General features: G+C 42.1%; 1 protein-coding gene and 1 pseudogene across 1 annotated transcript in view; one reads left to right on the top strand and one right to left on the bottom strand.

Annotated features, from left to right (window-relative positions):
* The window catches only part of GAB2 (GRB2-associated binding protein 2), a 205,762-nt gene that overhangs the window by 158,186 nt on the left and 34,886 nt on the right, over positions 1–12,690 (bottom strand). The gene's annotated exons all lie outside the window — the stretch shown is intronic.
* Positions 11,967–12,690, top strand: part of LOC105509617 — a 1,852-nt pseudogene continuing 1,128 nt past the window's right edge.

Here is a 12,690-nt window from a genome sequence, read left to right as displayed (position 1 = left end):
TGGTATTATTTCTGAGGACTCTGTTCTGTTCCATTGGTCTATATCTCTGTTTTGGTACCAGTACCATGCTGTTTTGGTTACTATAGCCCACAAGGCACTCTTATCCTGACCAAGGTAGGGGAAGCAGAAGAGATTTCTCCTGTTAGTAAAAGGTATCTGCTTTTTTTCCTTTTAATTCAATGCATTTTTACTGAATGTCTGCTCTGTGCCAGGCTTTGTACAAAATATCATCCTCTATAAGTTTACAAAGTGCTTTCACCTTAGCCTCTCTGAGCTCTCACCCTCCTGACTCTGCTTTAAATCTGCCAAGGATACCCACTAGAAATGCTGAGAGATGAAGAGTTTCCATGACCTCTGGAACAGATGTGGATTGTAGCTCCAACAACAAAGGCAGTAAGTAAGAAAGACATTCAAGTCTTGGTTGATGACATGGTAAAGAGTAAGTGTGCCAAATACATTTGACCAGCCCCTGGAGGTTCCACAGTGGATATCTAAGGTTGGTATTATTCTCTAGGCCCACTCTACTTCTCTAAAAAAACTTGTCTTTCAGGAAAAACTCTTTATAAGAATTTAAGAATTCCTAATTTATCAGCTGCTTGCAGAAAAAGTGCTAAGCAAGGAAACGAACAAAAAGCCAGTTAAAGTAGAGAGGCACGGTATGTATAACCTGAATAAACCCTAGCAATCTAAGTGGCTGTCCTGGGTAGAAAGACAGTCCAACAATCAAAAGTGAAAAAAGAGTAATTCCAGTCTTTACATGCTTTTCTCAATGGATACGAAAAGAAATCAAAATCATAACACACTTTTTATCTCCTAATCGGTTCTCTCATATACTACAGTTGCTCAAGGGTCTCTCATGCACCAACCTACCCTACTCCCAACCTTCAAAACCAGTTTCAAATTTGCATTCTCCCCTTTCCCTTTTATCTTAAAAATTCTTTATTAAGAAGATTCAGCGTGTCTTCCCTATTTTTACATTTTCGCTCCATCCAGCCTACTAGAAAGAAGTAGAGTCCTGGAAGAAGACCCAGTAAGAAAGAATCCTTCCACCCTAGAAAGACTTACCACTGGGCAAGCAGACTACCTGAGGGCCAGATAGTATCAAGGCAATCTCGATAGATATACTGAGTCAGTGAGAAACTAAAGGGAAGACTGTGAATACTAATATGAGTAACTTGTATTTCTCTTTTGACAAATAATAGTACATGTTTATGGAGCAAACAACTCTTCTCTGTTATATACATTATATATAGAGTCAGATCTAAAGCAACTAGGTGATTATAATGACTTTTTATTTTTTATTTTTTTTTTTTGTTGAGACGGAGTCTCGCTCTATCACCCAGGCTGGAGTGCAGTGGCTGGATCTCAGCTCACTGCAAGCTCCGCCTCCCGGGTTCCCGCCATTCTCCTGCCTCAGCCTCCTGAGTAGCTGGGACTACAGGTGCCCACCACCTCACCCGGCTAGATTTTTGTATTTTTTTAGTAGAGACGGGGTTTCACCGTGTTAGCCAGGATGGTCTCGATCTCCTGACCTCGTGATCCGCCTGTCTCGGCCTCCCAAAGTGCTGGGATTACAGGCTTGAGCCACCGCGCCCGGCCACATTTTTTAAGTTTCACTTTTGTTGCCCAGGCTGAAGTACAATGGCGGAATCTCGGTTCACTGCAACCTCCGCCTCCAGGTTAAAGTGATTCTCCTGCCTCAGCCTCCTGAGTAGCTGGGATTACAGGCATGCACCACCACGCCTGGCTAATTTTGTATTTTAGTAGAGATGAGGTTTCTCCATGTTGGTCAGGGTGGTCTTGAACTCCCGACCTCAGGTGCTCCGCTCACCTTAGCCTCCCAAAGTGCTGTGATTACAGGAGTGAGCCATCATGCCCAGCCATATAATGACTTTTTAAATCAAACAAGAGACAAGCCACAAAACAAAAAAGGTAAAAGTTTCTAAACGTAGAGATAAAAATAACACACTGAATGGCACCAGGACAATGAAAACTTCAGCAAATGTAAACAAATACTTAAGTAATACATGTACATTGCTTGGAACAGAACCTGGCTTTATACTGGATTAATGTAGTCATTGTTATTATTGACCAAATCTTCTTGGTTCCCAGCTCCTTTGTTGTTAGATGATCACCCAAATCCCTCTAACAGAAATCACCTCTTTGTGTAGCTGTTCAAGCTGGGGAGAGAATCTGACTTAACAGCTCCTCTAAAACAAGGTTCTTTTTATCCTTCTTTGTTGCTCCAGGCTAGCGCAGTATCTGACACACACCTGGAATCAACAAATGCTTGTTAGGCCGGGCACGGTGGCTCAAGCCTGTAATCCCAGCACTTTGGGAGGCCGAGACGGGTGGATCACAAGGTCAGGAGATTGAGACCATCCTGGCTAACCCGGTGAAACCCCGTCTCTACTAAAAAATACAAAAAACTAGCTGGGTGAGGTGGTGGGCGCCTATAGTCCCAGCTACTCGGGAGGCTGAGGCAGGAGAATGGCGTGAACCCGAAAGGCAGAGCTTGCAGTGAGCTGAGATCCGGCCACTGCACTCCAGTTTGGGCGACAGAGCGAGACTCCGTCTCAAAAAAAAAAAAAAAAAAAAACCAAACGCTTGTTAAAGGAATTAGTTCTGCTACGTGAAGATCGTTTATCCTGGAAATCTGAGACTTTACATTTAAAAGCATTCTAATCCCAGGTTGCCTTCTATAGGACCCATTTTTGGCAAGGATTTGACAAATCAGAGGGTCTGACGGAACCAATATTATAACACATGATAAGCAGGCCAACTTTAGACACACATTCTAACAGCTTGACTGAAAAACTCCAAGTTGAGGCCGGGCGCAGTGGCTCACGCCTGTAATCCCAGCTCTCAGGGAGGCAGAGGCGGGAGGATAGCTTGAGCCCAGGAGTTCGAGACCTGCCTGGGTAATACAGCGAGACCCCGTTCTCCACAAAAAAAAAAGGGGGGGAAAAAAAAAAGACAAAAACAAAAAAGTCCAAGTTGATCTCAATTTAGTTTTGTAATCCGAAAACACACTTCCTCAATATTCTCCATACAGTTGACTACTATGTGTGTTTCTCCAATCTCATGACCTGTCATCAGCCCTTGAAGAAAAAATTACTAAGACCAAGGTCTACAATATAAATAATCTGGTATTCATCACAGGTTTCACTTTTGTTGCGCCATTTTGAACTCATTATAAAACTATGTCTATGTAGGACCTTATTGTTCATGTCAACAAACACCTACAATAATGGAAAGACTTGGGAGTCACCTGGGGGGAAACCTGAAATCCCGGGGTCTAGTCCTAGTGCCAGTGCTGCTACTGACTAGACAAGTTCGTGAAGTTGTTACACCTTACTAATCATCCATTTCTTAATGTATAATGATTCAAAAATTTGCAGATGCCTATTATATGCTGGGCATTATGCTGAATGCTAAAAATACAAAGATGAATAATATCCCTATCTTTAAGGGTTTGATATTTTATTGGAGTTGGACAGAAATTATATACATTAAATTAAAATACAATTTAGTAAGTAATATAATGGCACACAGTATTACAGAAATATAAAAGAAAGACCCATTATTCTCTCTAATGGGTGGTTAGACACACCAGGAAACTAAGAACTAAGAAAGAACATGTTATGGGTTTATTCTATGCATAAAACAAGGTGGATGGGTAGGGAGGGGAACAAATGCCAGAATGCAGTTGCTAAATTGGATCTTCAAATCAAGAACAGCCTCAAGTCTATTGAAATATTATTTTAATTGTAGTATGTAATGAAAATTCTATTTCATACACAGGTACACTGGTAACAAAGGGAAGACCACAAACTGCACACTTTGCAATCTTTGTGTATTTGGTTTATTTATTTTGTATTTTCTTTAGAGGCAGGGTCTTGCTCTTTCACCCACACTGGAGTGCAATTGCACAATCATAGCTCACTGCAGCCTAGAACTCCTGGGCTCAAGCAATCCTTCCACCTCAGCCTCCCAAGTAGCTGGGACTATAGATACATGCCACTATGCCCTGCTAATATCTGGGTATTTGAATTAAACTACTACTATTACTACTACAAAATAGTCTCAGTCTATCTTATGAGATTTTTAAATCAAAGGCCACAGCTATTCACTTTCATTTTGAAACGGGGTTTTTTTGTTTGTATATATATATATTTTTAAAGTCTGGGCACAGCTTAATTAAAGTTTTTGATCCATACACAGTTTGAAAAATCTAAGGCTCTTTCTGATATAAAATGTCTTTTCAGTGGCAAAGATATGGTGGAAATATTTGTTTTAAAATGTTTAACATTAAAAAGGCATTTATTGGTATAGCAAATACATGGTAAAATTAGAGACAAATACATAAACAGATCAGCAACCTAGAGGTATAGTTCCCAATATGTCCACTGATATAGAGGTAAATGGATACGTCTTGAGATTTACCCATTACAACTGAGTTTCAGATCCCATTCTAGAATCAGGTAGTAATCTGAGCTGAACTAGAGAGGGGCAGAGAAAGGGACCGACCACCTCAAAACTTGTAAAGCTTACATATCAGTGATATAGCCTTCCATTTCCCTCTTTGACTCACTGATTAATGAGTTACAGAGTGCTCTTCAGATTTTCCTTGGGGTCTATGGCGTTCTAGCTCCTCACAGAGGGAACTATATTGCATTTCATTCAGAAGCTTCATACACAGACTCTCCATTGGCTTCTGGTGCCTGCCAGATGTGCTCAGACCATCCTACTCCTTATATCAACCTTCTGCCAAATCACCTGCAGTACTTTGGATACAGCAGCTCTGTGCATTCCAGATTTAACTGTTTCCCATAGTCTAACAGAGGGAAGTTTATTTAAACTTGCATGTGCAAAAGATCAGAACGTAAGTATAATTAGAGGGGAAATATGGGGGAAATGTTAATCATATGTGTATGAACAGGACCAGATAGGCAGGCAGACTGTTTCTTCCTTAGAACTTCCTGGACTACAAATAGTTTATTTCGCCTTAGATTGTAGTCAGCTCTCTTTGAGAGCTGAGTACTTACATCCCAGATGTGAACTCAAGCAGCAAAATGAAGATTCCTTAAGCAAAGTCTGCCTGTTTTGGCATTAATAAGAAGAGTCCATTAATGATGAATAACAATGCTTCTAATAAAGAGCTAACACTGAGACAGTACTTGCTGTGTACCAGATACTGTTCTAAGCACTTTATATATTAACTCACTCAATCTTCACAACAAGCCTTATGAGATAGGTTCCATCATTAGCCTCACTTTAAGGATGAAAAAACTGAGACACAGAATACTCACCTAGTTAGTAAGTAATGGGATTCAAATACAGACCAGCCAGCTCTTGCTACAGCTTTTTCATCTTTTAAGTAAAAGGTTGTGGTTCAGTATATGTGAAACTTGAAAATATTTTCACACATTCTGTTCTGATTAAAAGATGGGGAATACATCCTTTGTTTACCGTAGGATAAGGCAAGAATAACCATGTAAGTCTGGACAACCTAGGTTTCAAGTTCTAATCTAGGCTCATGATGAGGGACAGTTGGAGGGGGGCACCGAGACTGACTAGGGAAGTGTCTTTATCAGCTTGGGCTGCTATAACAAATTACTATAGACTAGGTGACTTAAACAACAGACTGATAATCGGGATATTTATCCCTGCCCAAATCTCACTTTGAATTGTAATCTGCAGTACGGGAGGTGGGGCTTGGTGAGGTGTTTGGATCATGGGAGTGGATCCCTCATGGCTTGGTGCTGTGAGTCTTGTGAGAGCTGGTCATTCAAAAGTGTGTGGCACCTCCTGCCACGCTGACTCTTTTATGCTTGCTCCCGCTTTCACTATGTGATGTGCCTGTTCCCCCTTCATCTCCTGCCATGACTGAAAGCTCCCTGAGGCTTCACCAGAAGCTGAGCAGATGCCAGCACCATGCTTCTGGTAAAGCCTGCAGAACTGTAAACCAATTAAATCTATTTTCATTTTAAATTATCCAGTCTCAGGTATTTATTTCTAGCACTGCAAGAACAGCCAATACACAGATATTTCTCACAGTTCTGGAGGCTGGGAAGTCCAGGATGAAGGAACTAGCAGGTCCAGTGTCTGGTGATGGCCCTTTTCCAGGTTTACAGATGGCTGCCTTCTTGCTGTGTCCTCACATGGCAGAAAGGCGAGTGGATGCAAGTTCTTTTGTGTATGTTCACTTCTTATAAAGATACTAATCCCATCATGAGGGCTCTACTCTCATGACTTAATTTTCCCAAATGCCCCATCTCCAAATTCTATCACACTGCGGATTAGAATTTCAATACATGGTTTTTGGGGGACACAAACATTGAGTAGGTACCAGGGGGTACAGGGGACCGGCATGGTGACCACGTAAGTTTAACTCACTTTATTTTGAAGAACGTGGTAGCAGCAGAAAAGCCTAATATGCTTTGGAGACAAGTGAACTCAGCTTTAGCTCCTGACTCATAAAACATTTAGGTTTTATGGTCCTGGGCTAGTTTCTTAGCTTAAGCTTGTTTCTGGGTGACGTGGGAATATTATCTATTACATGGTATTGTAGTAAAGATTAAATAAGGCCGGGCGCGGTGGCTCAAGCCTGTAATCCTGGCACTTTGGGAGGCCGAGACGGGTGGATCACGAGGTCAGGAGATTGAGACCATCCTGGCTAACATGGTGAAACCCTGTCTCTACTAAAAAATACAAAAAACTAGCCGGGCGAGGTGGCGGGCGCCTGTAGTCGCAGCTACTTAGGAGGCTGAGGCAGGAGAATGGCATAAACCCAGGAGGCGGAGCTTGCAGTGAGCTGAGATCCGGCCACTGTACTCCAGCCTGGGTGACAGAGCGAGACTCCTGAAGCATAGGATAGACGGAGCCAGCTTCCCCAGAATCACACAGATGTCTGAACAGAAATTAAGGTGTTGCAAGGAAGGAGAAAGGAGATGAATTTAATAGAAGCAATCAATAAGTGTTCATTATATACAAGGAAAATTGGAATGATCAAATTATTAAGATCATCCAGCTCTCTGAACCATCTGACCAATAACTCCTCCTGTTCACATTACTTCCTGTTGTGATCTCACACTTCTTCAGACTAATTTAAGACTGTGGTTCTCCAGAAGCTTCAGCTATTCTCCACAGAGAAGCTAGCTGGCGTGTCATGACTTCTAATCACTCATCCTGAGTACCAAATTGAAATGCTGACTTGGCAAGATTATTAAAAGATCTCAAGGCACTTTCCAGAACACAAAAGACTTGATTAAAAGTGAGTATCTCGAGTCAATTAAAATGTCCTTGGCTGTCTTTCTTGCCTTGGTTTCCTCCTTAGTAAATGTAAATTCAAAATAACAGGGAAATAAAAAAGGTAAAGCTTCTCTTTAGGAAAGGGTTTTCTCACACAGTTGACCGACCAGACAGATTTCCTACTGGCTGTACTGACAATAGTGAGCAAATGGGTCCTGATACCTTCACCATCCTATGATTTTCAACAAGCTACTGTATTTCATTAATTCAAATTCAGTTCATTTTAACATCAAAATCAGAATGTTTCCTACTGTTGATAGTGTCTTACAGTTAAGCTGCAGTCAGGACACAGTTGTCATTGCCTGCACAAGGGTGTGCTTGGTTGTCATGGCTGGCATTGTGACTGGACAAATACAACCCTGAACAAATAAATCAAGAGCCATTTTAGGGAGAAACATGAATTTCAGTAGTTGTGAGACTTTTTGCTAAGATCTTCTCGTAAGACCAAGAAAGTGCCAAAGTTGAAACTTGCAAAATACGTGTCAGTGACTTGAAATAAAAATTTGAAGACAATGTTGAATCATTTTTTAGAAATGTTGCACCATCAATACTCTTGATGGCATGCAGGGCAGTTATTATGTAGGCAAATACGGACAATGAATTAAAAAGTGATTCAAAGCTAGGATTGATTATGAAGTAGTTTTAAAAATTGTTTACCGATGTTTCATTTATACTTTTCTTTTTTGTGTAGGCAAGAGTGATGGACGATAAATATATGTCCGCACATATGTCCGCATAAGTCTGTAAGCACTCTTTCAATAAGGCATTTATCCCCCTGCTTAGTGGAATACAAAATAATTATGAATGACATTGAATGAGAACTTTTTTTTTTTTTTTGAGACAAAGTCTCGCTCTGTTGCCTGGCTGGAGTGCAGTGGCGTGATCTCTGCTCACTGCAACCTCTGCCTCCTGGGTTCAAGTGATTCTCCTGCCTCAGCCTCCCAAGTAGCTGGGACTACAGGTGTGTGGACCATGCCCAGCTAATTTTTGTATTTTCAGTAGAGTCGGGGTTTCACCACATTGGCCAGGATGGTCTCGATCTCTTGACCTCGTGATCTGCCTGCCTTGGCCTCCCAAAGTGCTGGGATTACAGGAATGACAACATTTCTAAGGCCTCATTTGAAAATTCGGATGATAAAGACTCCCTAATAGCTGCAGAATAAAATGCAGATAAAAGCCTTCAAAGTCCTCTATAACATGGCCTAAACCTACATTTTCCACTCTTGTCTCCTATCACACTTCCAAGTCCACTGCATACTGTGAAGTTAAACAATTCACACTGAAAGCTGTTGGAACTTTAAATTATTCGGAGCCTTGGGAGGAATGTGGCTGTGCAGCCTGAGTCACATGTCATGCAGCTGCAACTTCTGCCCCCATTCCCCACTCCCAACCTCCCCACCCCGTAATTAAGACCAAATGGCACCAGAGATAAGACCATCTGAGAACGCTGTCCCTCCTCATGGAGTAATCTTCCTTGGAATGTAGAATCTGTAACCAGTCAAATCACTGTAATGTATGCACTGGTCTTGTATGGGAAATGTAATTCTGTTAAAATTTCTGTGTCTCTGCCTATATAAGTGAAACCTTATCTTCTCTAGTTTGAAACTCTGACCCCATTCATTTGGAGTCAGTGTCTCCCAGGTGGCCATACTCAAGCTTTGCACTCAAATAGACTCTACTTAATCATATTTTCTGAATCTCACTATTTAAGGTTGACGATACCAAATTATACACATCGTTCCTTGAAGATTACCTGCTCCTTTTCACTTCTGTGCCTTTAAGTTGTTTCTTCCACTGAAAATGTCCCATCTCCCATCCATCTCAGCAGCTCCATTTACTAGAAGGTGGTCTTGAATAGCTTCTTTAATCTCTCAGTTCCTCAGTTTTCTTTTTTTTCTTTTTTTTTTTTTTTTTAGTTCCTCAGTTTTCTTATCTTTAAAATGGAAATCTAACTTTAGGTTTGATTTGAGGATTTAATGAGCTAATACATAAAAAGCCCTTAACACAGAATCCAACTAACCTGTGCTCAAGCAGTATTATCTGTGTCTTGAGAAATGAGTCTCAAAAAAGTAGTGAACTGGCCAAGGGCACACAGCTTATTTAACAGCAAAGGCAGAATAAGAACTTAGACTTCCTCACTCCCAGTACAGAGCTGTCTTTAGATTTAAGAAATGGCTCTTCCTCCTCCCACCTCCTACAGCCAAATACTGATAGATTGATGAGAAAGGTTCTTCTTTTGAATTTCCCTAGAAGCCTGTTTCTCCCTCTTCCTCCTTTCCCTATATCAGATGTCTTAAACATGTTACTAAAAACTAAAAGGTAAAGAGATAAAAAAGGTTCCAAGTCTGAGCACATTCGACCCTGTGTTAAGCAAGTTAAATTAGTTTATATCATTTCAGAGCCTCCAATGTATTATGTACCTATAGAGTCATCATGAAAAAGAAATATAGTATGGATTGTTTCTCAAATTATTTAATCAGAGAACCAGAGGTGGCTGTATCACATGTGTGAGGTAGGCCATTAAAACCTACACACTTAACTTTGCAGTTTCCTGCTGCTTAAAGAATAATAGCTCTAACTCCTTAACATATGAGAATCTTCATAACCTGGCCATGCTAATCCCACCACTTCTCACATATCAGCTCCATCTCATCATTCCAGTGTGTCAGGAACAAGTTTCACAAGCTGTTCCCTTTGGCTAAAAGACCTTTGTTCTCTTCTTCTAGTTCAAGTTTTACTGATCCCTCCAGACCTGGTTGATGGAACCAAGCTCTGACGCCTTCTCTGAACATTCGCAATCAATTAGCTGTACCCTCCTCTGTGCTCTCATGGCACTTTGTTATGTTGGAATTGCAGCATCTCAGTGGCTCTCAGTTACCATTGATTGATTTCCTTCTACACCCGGCTCCTGAAGGCCAAGGACTGTCTCATTTACATCCCCAGTGAGAGGCATGCTGTAGACACTCAGTAAAAGCCTACATTTCCTTGGCTCCCTTCTGCTGGGGCAATATTCTAAAACAAAGCTTTCCTGGATTCTCAAAGACCTGAGGTATGCTTTTTTTCCTAGTGTAAATAACAATAGGGATACTTACACTAATGCCTAATAGACCCTCCAAGAACAGCAGTGTATTGTTATTGAATAGTACGGTACACAAAATTAAGTCACCATGCACGGAAAGAAAAGGGTTCCTTCCTTTTCAGTCAGTTGTAATCACGAGACCCTTTAGACTTAGCCACAATAAACCCTATTTTTCTAAACGTTCAAAAGACTGTCAAATATTGTTCCTTCAATTTTAATAAAGTCCCTGTAGATTTGAGAGCAGAAAACATTTATTTTATTTGTTACTAAAACAAGGAACTCCATTAAAAATCAACAGTATGAGATGAAAACTAGAGGTTATGAGCCGTGATTCTTTTACTCATGGTAAAGGTTTCTGGCCTCTCAGATGCCCTAGACTAACATTTCTCAGAAAACACATTGAGTGTATCCCTTGTCTGACTTTAGAAATAGTCTTTCAGCCAGGTGCAGTGGCTCGCGCCTATAATCCTGGCACTTTGGGAGGCTGAGGTGGGTGGATCACCTGAGGTCAGGAGTTTGAGACGAGCCTGACATGGCAAAACCTTGTCTCCACCAAAAATACAAAATTAGCTGGGCGTGGTGGCACATGCCTGTAATCCCAGCTACTCTGGAGGCTGAGGCAGGAGAATTGCTTGAACCTAGGAGGTGGAGGTTGCAGTGAGCTGAGATTGTGCCATTGCACTCCAACCTGGGCAACAAGAGCAAAACTCCACCTCAAAAAAGAAAAAACAAAAATGAAATAATCTTCCAGAAAAGGCTGTAAGTCATGAGTGGCAAGTAGGGAATACTACCATTTCCATGAAAAGCAGGCATAAGATAAAAAATTCATTAATTCAAACACTGAAACACAAGGAATGGCATAGCTACAACAATGCCTTTTTCCTTTTATCTTTTTTTTAAGAAGTGGCGTCTCAGCTGGGTGTGGTGGCTCATGTGTGTAATCCTAATACTTTGGGAGACGAGGTGGGCAAATCACTTGAGCCCAGGAGTTTAAGACCAGCCTGGGCAACGTGGCAAAACCCTGTCTCTCCAAAAAAAAAAAAAAAAAAAAAAAATTAGCCAGGTGTGGTGGTGTGCACTTGTAATGCTGGCTACTCAGGAGGCTGAGGTGGGAGGCTGGCTTCAGCCCAGGAGGCAGAGGTTGCAGTGAGCTGAGATCGTGCCACTGCACTCCAGCCTGGGCAACAGTGCCAGACCCTGTCTCAATTAATTAAATGAATGAATGGCCACAGACCTCGTCCCAGGAGTAAGGTCTCTGGGACGTGGAGGGATTGAATGGGGGAAATGATCTTCCAAGGTCCTTTCCCAGGCTCCCAAAATCTTGGAGCTTTACTCGCTAGTATCACGGGCTTTCCTGACATCACTTTTCAGTGATGCAGGAGCGGAGAGCTTCGTTGCCCAGAGCAGCAGGGAGGTGTGGAGACAGAGGCATAGCCTCCAGGGAAGCCAGAGCTGACTGAAGTGTTCTTGGGAAGATCTATTCATTGATTTTGTACCAAACCTGATGCACCTCAAAGGTGACACCAGGTGGGTGTCCACGTCACACACAGGAGTAAAACTCTTCCTAGAGTAAATGATAATGAGAGCGCTGAAGGTAGAAGCATGCTTGAACTCCCATATGGGGGTTATGTGGGAGACTAATAGGTCTGTGAAAGAGAACTCCAGTCAGAGTAAGAAATACAGCACACAACTAGAGATTCTTGGTCCTGAGAGTGCTCGCAGGCACTTCTGGAGCTTCTGTTATCAGGAAGCAACTGAACCGCTTGAGGCTAGAAATTATGCCATCAGTGGCTGAGGCCAGAGATCCACCCAAAAAAAGCAGATCTTGGAAATGCTGGTACTAGAGCAGTTCCTGACCATTATGCCCAAGGGACCCAGAAGTGGGTGCAGAAGCATCATCCACAGCATGTCAAAAAGGTTCTGGTCCTGGTGGAACGCTTGCAGAGAGAACCTGGTGGAACAAAGAATGATGTCATAGCCCATGAGCTGGGAGAGGAGGCAGTGCTCTTGGGAGGAACAACAGTGGCCTCGGGCTTCAAGCGGGAGCCAGAAGAGCCCAAACCAATGGGTCTGTTCCAGAAATAATATTGGAATACATACCAGGTACTATAAGAACAGCTGGGCTGGGGCCGGGCGCGGTGGCTCAAGCCTGCAATCCCAGCACTTTGGGAGGCCGAGACGGGCGGATCACAAGATCAGGAGATGAAGACCATCCTGGTTGACACGGTGAAACCCCGTCTCTACTAAAAAAAAAATACAAAAATCTAGCCGGGCGAGGTGGCGGGCGCCTGTAGTCC

Source organism: Colobus angolensis, unplaced genomic scaffold, assembly GCF_000951035.1.
Source record: "Colobus angolensis palliatus isolate OR3802 unplaced genomic scaffold, Cang.pa_1.0 Scaffold179, whole genome shotgun sequence".
NCBI classification, from domain to species: domain Eukaryota; kingdom Metazoa; phylum Chordata; class Mammalia; order Primates; family Cercopithecidae; genus Colobus; species Colobus angolensis.
The sequence above is the reverse complement of the archived record's forward strand: the minus strand, read 5'-3'. Positions and strand labels throughout refer to the sequence as shown.